Source organism: Sorghum bicolor, chromosome 8, assembly GCF_000003195.3.
Source record: "Sorghum bicolor cultivar BTx623 chromosome 8, Sorghum_bicolor_NCBIv3, whole genome shotgun sequence".
Classification (NCBI taxonomy): domain Eukaryota; kingdom Viridiplantae; phylum Streptophyta; class Magnoliopsida; order Poales; family Poaceae; genus Sorghum; species Sorghum bicolor.
Window position 1 is genome coordinate 6,587,878 of NC_012877.2, and position 20,917 is coordinate 6,608,794.

Below are 20,917 nucleotides of genomic sequence, written 5' to 3' on the forward strand. Positions count from 1 at the left end.
AAAGTTCAATAATTCAGCAACACAACTGCTTTTGAAGAAAATTATCATAATCTTGTTGCAAATGGTGACATTAGTATTATGAGGTCATTGGTTCTGATAAATTTATTTCATGTCTTGCATAAGTCCAATAGTGTGTCTGCTGCAGTCATACAGAATGAATGCATCTTTAAACATATATCTAAATCCTTTGACTGTTGCAACACTGTCATACTAATTAAGAGAGTCACTAGCATGCATCTTTTGCGAAAAAAAACATATAGTTACTCGCGATTATTAAGAACCTTCCTAGTGGAAACATCATGACAGTGCACGACCAGAGAAGAATTATCAAAGTTCCCTTGAAACTGCTTATAAACTTTGAAAAATTCACGCATGAGAAGCGCCCCAAGGAGGAACTTGAGAACTGCTGATAACTTTGAAAAAAATCACGTATGACAAGTCCAAGGCAGATCATAAATATTGGGTTTTTGAGGAGGAAGAGTAGGGCAGAATAGGAGGATGTTAGGGACAGCAACAACGATATTTCCAGTGTTGAAGATAGCAAGTAGCTTATCTCGCTTTGCCGAAGCTGCAACCACGGGTGGGATATACCGCATAGGCGAATATGGCTTTTTTTGCAACTGCTTCCACATGCTAGAGACAGAGAGACACAATTGGTCACAGACTAGCCTTTGCTAGCCGTTCAGTAATGATGAAGGCTGCAGCTGCCAAAAAAGGATTGAGGACAACACTTCGGGCCCGTTTAGATTGGAGATGAAAATTTTTTACATGTCACATCGGATATGTCGGAAGAATGTCGGGAGTGGTTTTTAGAAACTAATAAAAAAACAAATTACATAGCTCGTCATGAAACTGCAAGACAAATCTATTAAGTATAATTAATCTGTCATTAGCACATGTGGGTTACTGTAGCATTTAAGGCTAATCATGGAGTAACTAGGCTTAAAAGATTCGTCTCGCGATTTCAAACCAAACTGTGTAATTAGTTTATTTTTTTATATACATTTAATGTTTCATGCATGTGTCCAAAGATTCGATGGGATGGATGAAAAATTTTTGGGTGGAAAACTAAACAGGGCCTTCGCCTAAAGTTTTGTTTGTCACGTATCTGTTCCTCAACAGTGATTGTCAATCTTAAACAGCCACTTGCTGAGTAAGCACTTATTTTGTAACTGAGTTTTGTAATTGTTTTGGTTGACAGATAATATCCCACTTGAGTACTTGACCAATCTATATTTTTTTCTTGTGTTGGTCATTTTGCCAAAAAAAAAGTGGATTTGTAATAATTCAACGTTTTCGCTACAGTTACCTTAAATGGTGCAAATGTTCCATTGCCATGGATATATGGTAATGCTACGGTACTCCTTTTACTTACCAGGAGGTAATACCTTAGATAAATCTGAGCCATTGATTTTTTTTAGTTTTTAATTAATTGATTAATTAATTAATCTAGGAAAAGAAATCAATTATTCTGAAATCCCCATCATCACGGCATGCATAAGTGGACATCTTTCTATGTTCATGCGCATAGTTACATCCTTCCTTTTCCGTATTTAGCATGGACGATTATGGCTAATGGCTAATGATGATATCCTTTCTTTTTATGAGTTTTATTTATCAATGTGTGTTGTATATTTATTTTAGATCACATGATTGTTTTGTGCTAATAACACGTTAACTTATGCAGTTGGCTCTTTTTTTATGAAAAAGAACAGGTTATATTCATAGAAAACATGTTACATTAATTAATTACTTAAAGAAATAAATTGGACCTACCATGTATCATTAAAAATGTTACATGCATATAAAATTTATAATTCAACTCTTATATTATACACCCAAAATAAATAGGTCTATTGTATTCCAAAAAGTTTGTGTCCTAAATATGAAAAGATAAGTACAAATATCTTTGTATTAGTTTATCTCCACTATAATTGAAAACTTCTTGGGCCGTTAGACCAGACAAACTCACCCCCAACTAACTCATCTCCACCGCAGCCCACTAATCTGGCCCACTAATCTCCACCATAACCAACCCTCACGCTGCAGTCTCTCCAGTTCAATCACGATTAATCCACCCCGCCTGCCGTCCATTTGAATCCACCCCGATAGCCGCCACAATCTACGTCTCCCTTCCTCTTCGACGATCTACATACAAGCAGAGCGTGTACAAGTAGGACACCAGGATGAACGCATAAAAATTTGCCTGTGCCGCCGTCTACTCGTGACATCGGCGCCGACATCTACTCCTGTCCTCCACAACGACACGGCGGATGGTAGGGAGACGGACCTTTGGATCAGCGACTGCCAGGTGATTAGCGTACACATGGCAAACGACGACCTTTGGATCAGTGATTGCTAGGTGATTAGCATACACACGGCAGACGTTTTAGTACCGTGCAGACAATTTTTTTTATCTTCCTCTGAATAATACAAGCAGTAATTATCTTCCTCTGAATAATACAAGCAGTAATTAATGGTACAAGTATGCGCCATGCTTAGGTGTTGCCTCTATTGCATGTCATAAATTAAACCATCTAATCGTCTTGCTTAGGTCCCTGACGGCAACCTCAAATAAGTAGCAGTATTCTGATCTCAACATGCATGGTCCTGTAGTATATGCATATACATCTGAATGGCTGCATACACATGTGAACCTATATGCATATATACATTTGAATGGTTGCATATACATCTGAACCTATATGCATATATACATCTGAATGGTTCCATGGTTTCAGATATAGATTCAAATGGGTGGTGGGTGATTTCTGAACCTATATGCATGTACATCTGAATGGTTGCATAATTCTATAGTAAGTAACTAATAAAAGTGTATTAGTAGCTATGCATTAAAGTTGAGATCTTAGAAAATTCAGAGTTATGAGGTCATAGTATGAGAGTAATCATGCAACGTCTAATGATAAAAATTCATGAATGCTTTTTTGCAATTCCTTTTTCTTTATCTAGGAGGCTTCAATGTCTACACCAAGACATACACGCGATGCGCTAAGCGACATCACCAACGTCAAACATTGCACTTCCACCATTTTGACTCAAACATTGCTGACCTCATCGACAATGGGTATTTAATCCTCTTTCATTTCATACTTGTATTCCATAATCAATCCATCCGTGCTCGAGCCTTTTTGAACACCAAAATAATAAATGCAGATAATAATTGTTCCAATATGGAACCGAGCACACAAATTATACTGGGCAAGGAAAATATTCCACGCAATATTTGAGTCAAAACAATATATTTAATAATTCAAAAAACTAGGTAACAATATATTTAATAATTCAAACAAGTATTACCTCCAACTATATTTGTGTCAATAAATGATTAAATATTGACATAATATTATCTGTCATTCACAACTATCAAGATCACTAAGGACGGAGTTCTTGGCTGACATTTTGGAGAGTCGTACAAACGAGTGCTACGACAACATCCCTGAAGATATCCAATATTTGATTAAAAAGTTAGAGAAAATGTAAAGATGTCTTTATGTACTGATGATTCATAAAATGTATATAGACTCAAAAACAATTGTCTAAAACTAAAACTCTAAAAAAAGTTACTATGATTTATATAGTGTTCCCTAGAAAAAACTGTAGCGTTAGCACGGGCATTATACTAGTTAGTTCTAAAAGCAACTATCACGTCATATGAAACATGTCTCTACATGTATGCAGTGTGTCCAATTATTGCATGGTGTGTAACATTGTACACGTTACATCATATAGGAAAGTTAGATAATCCATGCATATTAGATCTAATAGATATATTTTTCTATATTTCTCTTATTGCTTTCTAGGAGGTAATATGCGATAATTGATATCCAGATCAACGGTCCACAGTTATTTGAGAGTACCGTGCAAAGCCCTATGGTAAATCAGCTCAAGTACAAAATGAGTTTATCTGTGATTGGTTCTTCTACACCAAACATGTTATTTTGGTGTTTGTCACAATCTCTTATTACTAATTCATATGTTTTTATGATTCAACATATTAAACTCACAAGAGCAACAGAGAAAGGTAACTTTATGGTGACAGTTATTTATGCACACCTTCTAATTCAGATCTGACTAGTAAAAAAGAAACAATAAACTTGCACCTGTTACTCATGCATACTTGGAAGGAATTCCACAGTGCCTGCTGCATGATTTACAACCAGTACAAGTTGATTGCAAATCTTTGTAGAATTATATGCTCTATGCTTCTGTGGACACGAGTATTCATAGATGGAATGATGGACAATGTGCTAAATACTTATGAAATCATTTGACAGTATTGTCTTGTATTAAAACTGCAATAAGAGATTTTATAAAATTATCAAATGCTACTTATTTTATTTCTAAACTGTGGTGAGGATTTGCGGAAAATGACATATGGTATGTCATTCAATGATGCAACATCTATCCCTTTTGAGCCTTCCTTCATTGCAACATATGACTATTTTTGTACATGCAAAATCCAACACCAAGGAATTGCTGCAACATGATGGCAATTTGTTGAAGGGAAAAAACAAAGCCAACTAGAAATCAACTACAGAAGTGGAAGCACCACTCTAGGTATTATGTTTGTATTAATTTGCAATACTGCTATTAATTTTGCAACACTTTGGTATGTTAATCACAATGAATTTTACAATGCTTTTTTCTGAATGTTGGAAAATTTAGGCCGAAGAGCGCTCAACATAAACAAAAAAGCAAATGTAATGAAAAAAAATCAAAGAACATGAAACACTATGAGTACTGTTTGATACATTTTAAGATGGAACATGGCACAATGTTAAGTTGAACAATTTTTTTTTTCATTTGAAACAAATGCATGTGCCATAGAAATGCTGCAAATCTTAGCTTTATCAATTCCTCAGTGCTTTGCAACTACTTGGCTTTCTTTAGTGATGCTCACTGCTTAAAAGACTTAGTGCTTCAAAATGGTTAATGTCCTTGGTGTTTTAACAAATTATTTTTCCCCTAAATGGTCTAGATATGTAAATAAAAAATGCCATACAAAACCAACATGAGGTGCTAAATGAGTTTAAAAATGATTCATGGTGCTTTAGGGTTGCACTAACTATGCTAACCATGAAGATGTTGGTTTGCCGATTTACAAATGGCAAGAATTCAGCAGGATAATGAGCATAAAGAGTCAATACTATGGTCTTATAACAAAGAACTTCAATGCATTCAGTTTACTGAGCATGAATTGAGTAAGGTCAGTAACAAACTCTAGTCGATGTTTAGGTCATGATGTTTCCTCACTAATGATTAACGAAAGCTATAAAAAGAGCATTAACTTCATGCTGAAAAATAAATGGTAGAGAATGAGTCTTAGGATATTCCAAAACATAATGATGATTGTGACATGATATGAGGCTTTGAACTTAGATGTGATAACAATAGTCTTAGTTTGAGAATTGTTCATGTTTTATTTGCATTTACAAGGCTATTTGCTTCACCAACTTATTGTCTCATTTTCTTGGGTACCTAGCACTAAAAGGTTGTTTCACAGTACAATTTGCATGGATATGGCAAAAAAGAGAAAGGTATATTTGTGAAAGTGCATCTAGCCCTTTAGTAGGTTTTGGCGAGTTGAATGACAACATAAATTAAAGGGCTAACAAGTTTGCTAAGTGTTGAACAGGAAATTAAGTCTATTGCATATACTTATGGATTGTGTATTAACTTGATGGTATTCCACATAGTGTTGAAATGAAGGCCAAATTGAGTATTGTTGTGTTCGAAGCTTATGGGAACGATCTAGTTCAAGAAGAAGACAACAGTGTAAATGGAATTGATGAAATGGATTCTATGTTGTGGGATATCATAGTATCATGGGAAAGCAAGCATATTTGGAAAATGGTAAAAGAGACATGAGTTGATGATTTTGGATTAGTCTCAGTGATGGCTTGCTTTTTATGAACAAGAAGAGTTTGATAGTGAACTAGTTTTGATCAAGGTTGAAGAATGAATCAAGAATCCATAAGTGAAGAAAAAACAAGCAAAGGTCAAATGACAAAGGACCCAACTTGTATTGCATATAAGTCGGTCTCTACATTGGGTTGCTTGTATGGATAAAGATTTGGTAAATCACTTTGCATTCGTTTGATCAAGCTAGAAGTATGAAGATATATATTGGAGTAAGGGTTAGGAGTGTCAAGCCAAGATAAAAAAAGGGTACGAGGAACTATGAATTGGCTTGACCATATTGATGTTAATTCATATATCTCAATCTATGTGAATTCAACTAAAGCTTGATTGATCATAACACTCCTATCTAGAAGATATTCAAGCAAGGATCACAATATTGAAGAAATAGCTTTTCAATGGATGCTTAATATTATGTGACTTGATTATGGCTTGATAAGGTGAAGATAGCAAGGAAAGGGCTTTGAGGGACTAAAAGAAGGTGAAGGGCAAGCAATGGCTTTAAGGACCGAGGTACCATGGCTATAAGGTGAAGAAGAGAGTACATGCAATGAGTCAAGGAACTAATCAAGCTATGAGAAGTCATATTGTGTTGAGGATCGAATCATTAGTGAAAGTGACTTGAAGCCATTGAGGTGAACTCATATGTGTGGAAATGGTTCAAGTCAGATGCTCAAGGTATGTTTGCTCGAAGAGATGAGACAAAGATGATTGCAAAACCTCATGAAGTAATATTGAGAATAAATAGCATATGAAGATATTAAATACTCAAGTGGTTAAATTGGTTATATTATTTTGATCTTGAGTATAGGTATGACGTACTATCAAGATGCAATACAAATCATAGACAAGTTTCAAGAGCTCAAACTAATCAAACCCAAGTGCTAACATGAGAGAAAACACTTAGCAATGCACCTACACTTGTTGATATTTGGGCTTGTTCTCTACTGAGTTCAATAGCCCTTGAAACAAGCTTTTCGAAAAGTTCAAGATCACTAAAAATGGAGTTTAGAGTAAAAAGTTATGGTGTTTTATGTAAGGTGACTTGTGCTATTTCTAGGAGCTACGGCAGTGCCGTACTCAAGTGAGGCAGTGCCAGACCTTGGTAGTGTTGCGCGTCTAGTGCGGCAATGCCACACCTTACAGACCATAACGACTAGTTTTTAAACTGCAATGGCTAGTTTGTGTGGGTGGCTATAGATACTCATTCCACGCCTCCTCGTGTTGCTACCGATGCTTAGACCATTCCAAACCCTTTCCAAGCCATTTGAGAGCTCTCTAACCTCTCTCTTTGTGAGAGTGAGTAATTAGTGTTTGGTTAAGTGTTAGAGAGCTGATTAGAGGAATCCAAACCTTGTGCACTTGTCGGGCTTCATCAATCTTCGTTGCATATTTGTTACTTTTGGAGGTGAAGACTCCTAGACGGCTAGGTGTCACCCAACGAGCTCCTGTGCTTGTGGTGAGTAGCGGGAAAGTTTGTAATCCAGCTCCTGCAACTAAGAAATCACCCCTTACTTCAAGAGTTCACTCTCTTAACTTGAGAATAAGGGAAAGGCAAGCCTTTGTGACAAGCTCTAGCCTTTTGTGGCACACCTCAACAATATGGACATAGGCAACCCTCAGTGACAAGTTGAACCATGAGATAAATCTTGTGTCTTGTGCCTTTATATTTTAAATTGCATTGTTTGTGTTTCACTTGATCTACTTGGTTGTGCATGTTTGTAAGTGTAGGTACTTAGTGGACTTGTCACTGGACATCTCCATGTATATATATCTCCAAGTTTGGGTTATAGGCGCAGCTAGTGTAGAGCTATCTACAAGGCACGACAGTGCTGCAGCGCAGTAGTGCCATAGCATTAGAGCAGCAGTGCCGCACACTTCACTAATCCGCTTCAAGTTTGACATCAAGGTCCTTTCAATTTGCTCTGCAGCTTTAATTTATTTCTATATTCAAATGCAAAAGACTAAAAAAAGTATTTTCGTATTCTTCATCCAAAATGTTTGTTCCTGTTAGTGTTAGTGATATTGTACGCAATGTGTCATTAGTATAGAGATGGTAATCATATTTATACACTTCTTTTTATTTAATTTTATATGCCAATTTCAAACTCAATGGATGATAGTGATCCTAGAAACATTATCATTATAATTTTAGATAGAGATGACTTGCATGTATCAAAACATATCTTTAAAAAGGGTATCATGAAAGTATGGGCATGGTGTAGGGCAAATATTACATATTTTCCAACTTAGTTCGTTGAGTCAGGTGATGAGATTTTACATTTTAGTACAATAAGCATGAAACAACATTATTTATTTATGGGTAAGATCTTTTTTGAAAGTTTCGTAGGAAAAATGTTTATATAAAGGACTAGGAAAATAAGAGATTTGACATGTTTAAATTGGAGCTCAATGATTCAACAACACAATATTAATTCATATATGACCTGGCATGTACTATTCTAAATATTGTAAAAAAATTATCACGATCTCGATGCACATGGTAACATCAGTCTTGTAAGCATGGTCCACTGGCTAAAGCAGTTTCATTTGAGGTCTTACACAAGTATACAATAGTGCGTCCACTATAGTAATCGAGGTAATTGCTATATCTGTGACTGACACATCAGAAGTCATACAAAATGAGAACATATTTGAATACGTATCAGAGTCATTTGACTATTGCAGCTAATGTTTTAAAGGTATCGCCTAGGTGTAGGCGTCCAGGTGACAGTCGTATGGCGTTCGCCTCCGCACCTAAGGTGCCCGCCTTTCGCGTTAGGCATCTAGGGCATTGCCAGCCAGCTTGAGGCAGTCGCCATACCTATGAGCAGCCACGTGCGCGAAAGGGAAGGGAACATGATGGGAGTGTGTGAAAGGGAAGGGACCTAGAGCGGGTGTACGTGAAAGGGAAGGGACCAGGGGTGGGCGCGTGGGAAAGGGTAGCGACCTAGGGCAGGAAATCACTCCCGCGTGGGATTTCTCCCGCCTTCAGCCATTCCCTCCACGCGCAGATAGGAAATCATGTGGGAATAGAGAGGGATTGTGAGAGATAGGGGATTGAGAAGAGAGAGGGAGAGACAGACCTGTGGAGTTTCTTCCCCACTCGCGGCTAGGTCCACTCATCTTCCTGCGTGCGTCCGCTCAGAGTCGTGTGTCCTCTGGTGTGTGTCCGCTTGCCTACCTCTTCACAGACCCGTGCGTCCATCCGCACAGACCCAAGAGGGCCAGGATGACCCGCTTCCCCTGCATGGACCCATGATGGCTTCACTAGTGCCCAGCTCCATCCAGCAGCAAGCCATGGATTCACCAGCGCCTAGCCCCGCTCAGCCTTCCACTGGACAAGGTATCCCTCACCTCCTCTCTCTCTCTCTGTGTGTGTGTTTCTCTTAGAAAGGCCAAAGCTTGCTTGTGGCATGTGTTGCGGTCCTCTGCTTCTACTTGCATGCGGTTATCCCTACTTTGTTTGCTCTTGGAAAGGCTAAAGCTTGCACGCGGTTGTCCCGTGCTTTGTTTATTTGCATATAAAATAGAGCAGATAGCATATCGCATGGGTACAGTTGTTGCTTTGTCTACTTGCACTTTGATTTATACTTAGATGCTAAATGGAGTAGTACATTAGCTGATGTTGCTCTGTATTATATGCTAATTACTCTATATTATATGCTAATTGCACTACCTTTTATGCTAATTTGATTTGTTTACTAGGCTGGAGGGTGCTCTGTGCTCTATTTTTGTTGTTGTTGTTGCTCTGTTTCTGCTCTGTGCTAGATTGCTAATAATTAATTAAATTGTCATTCTCTGAACTCATTAGTTTATAAAAATCATGCAGCATGAACCATGGCAAGTCCACCATCAATCATTAGCGGATATGATCCCAAAAATGATCCAGCCTAGAAGCCACAAAAGTCAAAAGATCTAGTGTATAGGTTTGGATATTGGTCAAACCTTCAAAACAGAGATGAGGTAGCATGCACCTTATGTGGCGGCTCAGTTCGTGGAGGGATTAAAAGGTTGAAGCAACATTTGGCAGGAGGTTATGGAGATGCAAAACTCTATCCAAGTGTGAGCGCTAAAGTTAGGAGGGAGATGGCAGCTTACTTGAATGGAAACAAGAGGAAAAGACCATTGGTTCTAGATGATGAGGTGGTACGATGGAGGTGGCAGCAAATGAGGCTCCTGCAAATGAAGCTGCTGTTGCGGTACATCCTAGTTCAGGGACAACAGCAAAAAAGAGGCAAGCATCCTTACAATTCATGACTGTTGGCAACAAGACTAAACTAGAGGCAAAGGCAAACAAATCTATAGTTGAGATGCTTCGAAAAACACTAGAGGAGATAGTAGATTCACGGTCTTATCAGCCCACAATTGTGTCCAGTACAAAAACCAAGGAAGAGACACATTATGTGGATACACAATGGTCATTGTTCTTCTATGAATGTGGCATACCTTTTAATGCAGCAGCAGCAGCAAGGCAATTTCAGATTGTAGTTGAGGCCACAACACAATATGGTTCATGGTACAAGCCTCCAACACCATATCAACTTGGGGATCCATTACTTCAAGAAGCTGTGAAGTCAACAAGTACCATGAGAGGGAACGTGAGAGAGCATGGAAACATTATGGTTGCACACTCATGTCTGATGGATGGTTTGATAGGAGGGGACACCACTTGATTAACTTCCTTATAAACAGCCCAGAGGGGATTTACTTCTTGGAGTCCATTGATGCATCAAGTGAAGTACATGATGCATACATGCTTGTTGGTTTGCTAGAGAAGAAGGTTGAGGAGATTGGGAAAGATAAGGTTGTTCAAGTTATCACAGATAATGGTGCTAACTTCAAGGCCGCAGGAAAGATTCTGATGGACATAATTGCTACAATATTTTGGAGTCCATGTGTTGCCCACTGTTTGGATCTCATGTTAGAAGATATAGGGAATTTGCTAGAATTCAAGAAACCTATTACACGTGCAAGGTGTGTGACAACTTTCATCTATAGGCATGGGAGGATCCTTAGTGCCATGAGGGAGAAAACAGGTGGGGCTGACCTTGTGAGGCCAGCAGCCACACATTTTGCAACGGCCTTTTTGACTTTGAAGAGCTTGTACAAGCACAAGGATGCTTTGAAGTATTTAATGGTTAGCGAAGCATGGACTGGGAACAAACTGTCAAAAACTAAAGTTGGTCAAGATGTGCATGACATTGTGCTCTCTACACAGTTTTGGAATTCAGTGGAAGATTGCCTTAGAGCTTCAGCCCCACTACTTATTGTGCTTAGGGCGGTTGATGGAGATGAGAAGCCAGCAATGTTGGAGGTTCAAGCTCTAATGAACCATGCGAAGGAGAGGATCAAACAAAGCTTTGCCATAGAAAGCAAGAAATCTTTGCTCAAGAGGATCATGAAAATAATTGAGCAACGTTGGGAGAAACAAATGGATCATCCATTGTATGGGGCTGCAATGTACTTGAACCCAGGGAAGCTACATCCTCTAGTAAAACAGGATGATGATGCAACTGTTGGACAGCTGAGAGGTTGCTTTCTTGATGTGCTTGGAAGAATGGTGGAGGATGAAGAAACTAGAACCAAGATCAATGCTCAAGTCATGGATTATGAATATCTCAGAGGAGAAGCTTTTTCAAATAAGATGGCCATACAAAACCTTGAGTCAATGAGTCCTCGTAGGTGTTTCATTTTCATTTTATTTCAGCAAGTGTACACCATATCAATTTAATTTCAGCTAGCATTTTTCCATTTTAATTTCAGCAAGTGCACACCATATCAATTTAATTATAGCTAACTTTTTTTGGTCCTAGCTTAACATATTGTTTGATTTGGTTTCTCTAGTTGATTGGTGGCATTCCTATGGTGGTCGTGCTATTGAGCTACAAAGATTTGCAAGGCATGTGGTTAGTCTTTGTGCTTCATCATATGGTTGTGAGCAAAATTGGAGCAAATTTGAATCTATGAGTATTTCCTCATTTGCTTGCTACCCTTACCAATATTTTAGCAAGCATTTTATTCATTTTGGGGTTGCAATTGTGTTCCTAGTTTTGCAGATCCAAAGAAAAGGAATTGATTGTTGCATAAGAGGTTGAATTCTATCGTCTTCGTTTCCTACAATCAGAAGATGAAATCTAGGTCCCAAAAGTTACGCCGGAAGGAGAAAAACTTTGATCCTTTGGTTATTGAGGACTTTGATTGGAACAATGAGTGGGCTGACTCATCGCATGTACCCCTTAAGGTGCTCATGGGTGTGAGTGTGATCTTACTTGAACCTTGTTGATGAAGCTGTTGGAGCATCACAATCACTTCAAGGCTGAAACTTTCAAGAGCAGCTGAAAGGTCCTAATATGGCTAGAGGGGGGTGAATAGCCTATTTAAAAATTCTACAAACTCACTAGAGCAAGAGGTTAGTAAATAACAAAGCGAAGCTTTTTGCTCTAGCTCTAATGGGGTGTTTGCAAGCCACCTATCCAACAATTCTAGTTGATACAATCACTAGGCACACAAGAGCTATGTCACTACTTACACTAGAAAGCTACCTAAAGTTTCTATACAAGTAAGTAAGCTACTCTATTTTGCGGAAATGTAAAGAGATGGTTTGAACTTTATACCGCTACGTAGAGGGGATGAACAAATCAATAAAATGAAGTCCAAACACCGAGAGAAATCCAATGAACAATCACAATGGAGACACACAATTTTTCTCCCGAGGTTCACGTGCTTGCCGGCACGCTACGTCCCCGTTGTGTCGACCAACACTTGGTGGTTCGGTGGCTAAGAGGTGTAGCACGAACCTCGTCCTCACTAGGACACCACAAGAACCTACCCACAAGTGAGGTAGCTCAATGACACGAGCAATCCACTAATGTTGCCTTTGGCTCTCCGCCGAGGTAGGCACAAACCTCTCACAATCACTGGGAGATGGCCACGAACAATCACCAACTCGTGCCAATGCTCCTCCGCTGCTCCAAGCCGTCTAGGTGGCGGCAACCACCAAGAGTAACAAGAAAAAACGCAGCTAGAACGATCCCCAAGTGCCACTAGATGCAATCACTCAAGCAAATGCACTTGGAATCACTCCCAATCTCACAAAGATGTATAATCTATGAAGGAGATGAGTGGGAGGTGTTTGCTTAGGCTCACAAGGATGTCAAGTATGTTAGAATGCTAAGAGAGTGAGCTCCAAGCCGGCCAAACACGTATTTATAACCCTTCAAACAAATAGAGCCGTTGGCTCTTTCACTGGGTGAAATACGGGGTCACCGGACGCTCTTAAAGGGGCATCGGATGCTCAACACCAGCGTCCGGTGCTCCAACATCAGCTGCGTGTCAGAGTCTAACGGTAACCTGCAGAGCACCGGACGCTGAGCAAGTTAGCACCGGACTTATGCGCAGAGAGTTCCGCAATCCTGCGGGTCACCGGACGCTAAGCAAGTTAGCACCGGACGCGTCCGGTGCACACCGGACTCATGCGCAGAGAGTTCCGCAAAACGCCCGCACACCGGACGCTAACCACCGGACGCACAGGCCTGCGTCCGGTGCCTATCGTCCGGTGCCTTACCCTAGCTGGGCCAGGCACTGTCTGCACCGGACGCTTAGACTCAGCGTCACTCCCGCGACTTCTCCAAATTGTGAAAATGCTAACACACGTGCACTTGTTGGTACACACTTTGTGGTGTTGGCGCACTTTGATTCGGCGCTTTTTGAGAAAATGAAGTGTATATTTTCTATTGCACCGGTGGGAAGTTTGGAGAAGTCTCGGGAAACACTCACCGGACGCTGGCCGTGGAAGCACTGGACGCTGAGCCTACGCGTCCGGTGTACTGTGGTGCTTGGCTCGACTAGGGTTAAGCACCAGACGGTGAGCACCGGACGCAGGGTAGCTCATGTTCATGTGTCCGGTGCTATCTAACTTCTGCAAGTAAACCTAATGGAGAGCACCGGACGCCCAAGGTGCGTCCGATGGAGAGCGTCCGGTGTCCGTGCGTTTTGCAAAGCTCTCTGGGTATGAGACCGGTGAGCACCAGACGGTCCGGTGCTCAGCGTCCGGTGACCCCACGAGTTTGCAGACCTCCCTGAGTTTAAGTCTATTGAGGACCGGACGAGTCCGATGTGGACTCACTGAGAGTCCAGTGCTGCGGCCACAGAGAGACTCACGTTGACTGCAACGGTTGGATTTCTAACGGTCGAATTATTCAAGGCACTGGACGCTATCTCAATAGGCACCGGACGCGTCCGGTGTAACATGAAGAGCGTCCGGTGGCCCCGTTTTTAGTCCAGTGAAAGAGCCAACACAAACATAAATAGTTGTTGGTCGGCTTAGGGCTCACCCTCTTGGCATTCTAGCATACTTGACATCCTTGTGAGCCTAAACAAACACCTCCCACTCATCTCTTTCATAGATTATTCATCTTTGTGAGATTGGGAGTGATTCCAAGTGCATTTGCTTGAGTGATTGCATCTAGTGGCACTTGAGGATCATTTTAGCTGTGGTTTTCTTGTTACTCTTGGTGGTTGCTGCCACTTAGACGTCTTGGAGCAGCGGAGGAGCATTGGCACGAGTTGGTGATTGTTCGTGGCCATCTCCCAGTGATTGTGAAGGGTCTTGTACCTTCCCCGGCGGAGAGCCAAAAGGTAACTCTAGTGGATTGCTCGTGTCATTGAGTTACCTCACTTGTGGATCGGTTCTTGTGGTGTCCTAGTGACGACGAGGTTCGTGCTACACCTCTTAGCCGGCGAACCACCAAGTGTTGGTCGACACAACGGGGACGTAGCGTGCCGGTAAGCACGTGAACCTTGGGAGAAAAATTGTTTGTCTCCATTGTGTTTCTTCATTGGATTTCTCCCAGTGATTGGACTTTATATTATTGATTGGTTCATCCCCTCTACACGGCGGTATAAAGATCAAACCATCTCTCTTACATTCCCGTAAACTAGAATAGCTTTCTTACTTGTATAGAAACTTTAGATAGCTCTCTAGTGTAAGTAGTGACATAGCTCTTATGTGCCTAGTGATCATATCAACTAGAATTGTTGGACAGGTGGCTTGCAAACACCCTATTAGAGCTAGAGCAAAAAGCTACGCTTTGTTATTTACTAACCACTTGATCTAGTGAGTTTTTGTAGAATTTTTAAATAGGCTATTCACCCCCTCTAGACATATTAGGACATTTCACTACTCAAGAATGTATTTGCAATGTCTGGATTACATCATTTGAGGAGAGACAATACTCCCAATTATAAAAAATCTTCCTAATGAAAACATCAGGATAATGTATGGTTTGAGAAAAATGATCAAATTTCCATTGATAACTTATAACTATGACAAATGCAAGCATGTCAAGCCCAACCAACAGTTTGGTCACCTCCATATTCAAATGGTAAGTATTAGGTTTGTGAGAAGGAGTGTTGATTTTAGCCAACAAAATGTCGGAGCAAAGGTAGAGAGCCAAAACAAGTGGTTAGAAAAAGGTCTTCCTCTACCTTCCCTCTCTCTCCATTTATAGGAAAAGTGGGAGGGGAGGTTTTTATTATTCTCCATGATAGGGTTTATATTTACAAAGAAGCCACTAGGGGCTACAAATGGCCCCCCAAATCTTATCTTACAAGCACTGATGGGAACAATAGCTCCTTAGCTATTTAGTTTTGATCAAAAGTACATGACCTAGTAGCTAAATACATCCTAGTGTGGCCTAATTACATCTCAATTCTAACATGTTCCTCTCGTCTATATAGAGACAATCTATGGATGATTTTATTTTTAGCTAGTCTTTGGCCAATCTTTTGGGGACTCTGTAACATTATCTTTGGTAGCTTGCTCCTTCGTGTCCCTTGAACCTTTGATACCTTCTTTTATAATTGATCCTTTGCCAAAGAAATTGATGTAGTCGAATTAGGTGAAGTAGTCAATGTAGGTGAGGTAATTGTGGATGATCACGACATGTCTTCAAGCTTTCACTCATGGGTGCCAACCAAAAAGCCTTTATCTTTGGCCAAATTGCTTTTCCAATGCGCTACCCACCAACCCATCCTTGCGCTTGTGGGAAATTCTTCTTGCGTGCTTGAAGAAAAATGGTGTAGGCATGGTTGATTTCACAGATGTTGTATATGGGGATCCCCTCACTCTAATTGATGGCAAAGGTGAATTCAAAGGTGTTGGTGGCGTTCCCCCACTCTAATTGACGATGAAGGTGGGAAGCTGACGGCGTGGACCCTTGCGGAAATGTTGACAAAAGTGTATCTAATGATGTCGAAGTTGGTGTCAATTACAGTACACCACAGCCCCAGAATAGCGACATACCATCGGACGGTATAGATCGATATAGCAACGTTCTGTCGGTTGGTATAGATCTATGCCGACACTTACTTGGAGTCGCTGAAAGTGGCGTCGGTATAGCCTATACCGACCGACTTGTTTATAGCGACCAACAGTCTGATGCCTTAGGGGCTATATATACCGACATATAGTTTGAGGCTATAAATACTTTTAGCAACTAACAGTCCAACGTAAATCGTTCATATAGAGACTATATATGCTATCCCAAATTATCTATTGTCAATGCACAGACATTCAATACAATATACATTAACCATACATACAAGGATAATGATTATTAATACGAGCATAAAACATTGAACATTGATTCATTCAGATATGAGCTAGCCCAATATATGGTTGATCAGATTCAACATCATACAAGTACAACATACATTAGAAGCTCGCATACATGAATTGTGCATGAGCATCAACTTCCCTACCTCTACCTCATGTGATCAGAAGTCATACATCCACCACTTGTAACCGAAAGCTTAGATCACTAACACCTAAAGCTCACTGCTTAAATTTCACTTACAGTGAGCTTATAGTCTTATCTATAATAGGTTTAAAACTAAACACATCTTCAATGAACACTTTTAACTTGTCGACACCATCAGGTACACTGCATAGGGCTTGCAGAATGGCTGAAATGCAATATGAATATCCAATTAGCGACAACTTTAACCAAAGTCAGAGAAAGACACCAATAAGATCAACTTCAAGAGGCTCTCTAAAATTAATAGTCAAATTTCATAAAAAGGGAAAGTTCAATGTCCCAGTCCTAAACCATTGTAAATGAAATAAGTAAACTGATAGTACCTAATTAACTCAAAGCAATATACAAATTTAGTATATGGGCTGGCACTGGAGGGTGACATATAAAATGGTGAACACACAAGCCTCGGTTTTTCAAATAGTGCAGCCTTGTATAGAAGGAACAATCATATGAACACACAAGCATCAGTATATATACCATAGATCCAGTCTTGTACTGGAGGAAGAATCAAATGATTCAGAGAGCAGCAGATCAAACACGCAGGCAGTAGCAGTACCAAACACATAGGCAGCAACAGATTGTCCAGAAACTTTGATGTCTCAGGTGCAGAGCTAGGAATAATGCTCATATATGCAGAATAATTAAGTTAATGATGTGACAAGTAACAGAACATGCTATAATTTGAAGTGGCTAGGCTCCAGGTATTAACAGGGAAGGCTATGTTTGATTTAGATGGAGGTTTTTTTACGTGAGTATGATGAAGAAGCTATTTTACCTCTGATCAAACTTGTCAATCACTCTCTGGTCGATATCCTTGATTGTACCATGCCAACCTGCCTACCTGAAATGAAGTAATTGCTCAATAAGACAGTAGCTAGGTCCTATTAGGGGAAAAGTACGTATGCAAATCCTTGAACACTGATAGTATACAATATAGGTGGCATATCATTTTACCTATTGCAAGTATCAGTGTTGTGGTTTTGGGTTCTTCTATTCTCACAATGGTTGCAGCAAAACACTGTTTACAGATAAAGGAGTCAACATACAAACTATACTAATTGTCTAAGTCAACATACAAACTATAGTAACAGAGAGAAAACTTTGGCCATAAGAGCAAGGAATTTGGAACAAATTGCTAATTATACTAAAAAGTAGAGAACATATTAGATACAAGCCTACTCAATAAAATCTAGAAATTCTGGATCTGCACATAGCATAGAAAGTTGGAACTCGAATTAATTAATGGTTCAGAATTGTTAAAGATCTGCAGCTTTTCAATCTAACCCATAAATTAGCTTGAAAATATTATAAGAAGTTCCCATCTATTCGATACCCATAAGAAAACCAAAAAAATGTGTTGTTTTCCTATCTGACAGAATACATGCCTCTACAACAAATTTAGTGAAGTTGTTAATTATGTTAAACAAAATTAGCTAGATAATGGGAGCAGGTAGAAGAAAAGTGCTTTCTTGTACAGATACATGCCTCTGCAACCAATTCATGCCTCTGCAGATCATTGGGTTAATTATGTTAAACAAAATTGGCTAGATAACAGGAGCAGGTAGAAGATGGGTGCTTTCTTGTACATATACATGCCTCTGCAGATCATTCAGATGTAGAAAATGGACATGAGATGATTCTGCAACAAAATTCAGGCCTGGAGAACCTTGGCATGAATCTGGTGAACCTTGGCATGAATCTGGAAGCAGATAATGGGATGGCTGTAAACAAAATTAGCTAGCTAAACCGTTATATGAATAAATAGGAACATCCACCAGATCAAAGCACACATAACCTTAGGTGCGGATCTACTAAAGGACACTGAGTGTACACAGGTAGGGCTGATAATCTTTAAAAGGGATCAAAGTTACTAAGCAACAGAGGGCATCCACAAATTGGCTTAACAGTAATACCTAATGCGAGCCCGCACAGGCAGCCGCGTGTGAGACACCAAGCACCGCCGCCAGGTACAGGATCTAGGAGTTGGACGAAGACAGGAACAAATACCAGAGAAGAACTTACCCTCGGAGCATCACCGGCTGAGAGGACCATGGGGCGCCGCCGCCAGCCATGCAGCAAAGCAGGCTACTGCGAGCGGAACGCTGAGTGTTCTGCCGATTGCAGCCGCGATGCGCCGCCGCTGCAGGGAGCGAGATCCAGGCGGGGCAGAGGGCAGGACACCGAGAGCATGGGAGAGATGTGGTGGTTGCGGTGGAGCTTGGTGGCTGTGGCGCAGCTTCCGGTGGCGGCGGTAGTAGGCAACAGATGCGCGATTTCTTTTTTTTTAGCGAATGGAGGCGACGGCAGCTAGGAAGTTGGAGATTGAGTGGCCACGAAGAGTTTAGGGTTTGGAGAGGGTGGTATTTGGGCTGAACAAATTTGGTTGTGAATGGGCCAGTTTTATTTTTAGTTTCCCGCTATGGCCCACTTTTACATTTCAAGAGCGCGCTACCGACCGACAGTTCGTCCTCTTTACTCATCTATCCCGACCGAAAGTTTGACTTCATAGGTAAGTATCTATACCGACCGATAGTTTATCGCAAATGGTACATTTAGCGACACTTGATCTGTGGGCCAGCTATACCGACCAACCGTTCAACAGTATTAGTATATTTATAACGACACATGTGTGACGCTATATTAGTGTTGTGGTGAGGCCCCTTGCTGAGACATTGGTGAACATATTGCCATTGAAGCTAAAGTCGACGACGTAGCCTCTTAGTGAATTTTGGCTTCTGGTTCCTTATGAATTAAGGTAATCATGGCATAATTGAGCCTATCTAGGTTTAGCTGATCTTTCTCAAAGCTATTAACCATCTGCATCAGATCCTTTTTTAATGACCTCCCAAAAGGTTTGCTAAAACAGAAAAGAAAAACAATCTAGGCTAGGTGCCCCCTAAGCAACATAAGAACCAAAAACAGCTTCTTTAATCTCCTTTTATGTGAAATCAGCCTGTAGGAGGTCAACCTCCATAGAAGTCACCTTTTTCTGACTCCTAGAACCCCTCATCTCTCACACTACTACTCTTCTCTTGATCAAACAGTGATTTATAGAAATCTAATGCATGATCCAACAACTTGCCATTATCTTCAATCCAGCCCTCTAGACCTTCCAAACCTATAACTCTCTTGTCCCTATTGTGTTGATTAGCTACTGCAAAGTCGTAGGCCGTGTTCTTGTCACCCTCCTTAATGTTTTTGTCTCAAGATCTTTGGTTGGCATTCATCTCCTCCATTCTCCAAATAGCCTCCAGCTCGTAGTGGTCTGCATCCTGTCTTTCTCTCTCAGGTCCAAACCCCACTCTTCTTGTTTGATTTCTAAAATCTAAAACTCCTTAAGACAGGTTGATTAGTAATGGGTCTGCATCCTATCTCAGGTCATGTTCTTGTGAGATAGATTAGACAATGAGAATGGATCCATCTTAAAAACCGAAATATGTCTATTTTATCTATCTCTGTCTCCAAACCAAACACAACATAGAATGCCTAAGTAAAGTTCGATATGCCACAAGTACGATTTCAAAGCAAATAACTGCCCAACCCCGAACTTGCAGCATTACAACCTACCGTCGATGCCATCCAAACACGGCTTCCAGGAGGAGTATATGATAGATGTATGATTTAGACACGTAGTAGTATCTTCTATGTCGGTTTGGGAAAAAAAAATTGTTGCATCATGAGTGTTAGCTCAAAATAAACGTGCTCATTCCTCAAAAATAAAATAAAAATAAACATGTTCACTGTTAGGTAAGGTGATACTATTGTATAGACAAGCTACTCATACGTACGGATTGTATATATAGACTATATTTCCAAGAACTGCCGCCTTCACGAATCAAGAACTACCACCGCCTAGCGTGGTAGATCGATTGGTCTTGCTACACACCACATGATAGCGTACGTGGCCAAAACCACCAAAAAAGGAACCGGGCCGGTTAATGATAGATACTTAACTGGAATCTACAAAGCATATATGACAAATTGTCCTCGGCCGGTTTAATGATAGATACTTAACTGGAACCTTACAAAGCATATGACAAATTGTCCTATAGCTGGCCGACAAAAAGATCAACTAGATTCCAGTTTTTTGTTTAAAAAAAAAAAGAAGATAAATACAAATTTCTTACATGCCATAGGAACGAAAACGAAAGCCTTAA

The 20,917-nt window shown here is 40.3% G+C and overlaps 1 long non-coding RNA gene across 1 annotated transcript; it reads right to left on the reverse strand.

Annotated features, from left to right (window-relative positions):
- LOC110429849 lies at positions 16,574–19,089 on the reverse strand. The gene is made up of 4 exons (XR_002447036.1): positions 18,783–19,089; positions 17,715–17,778; positions 17,536–17,601; positions 16,574–16,908 (listed from the first exon to the last, which is right to left on the reverse strand). It is a non-coding gene; the product is annotated as an uncharacterized LOC110429849 (long non-coding RNA).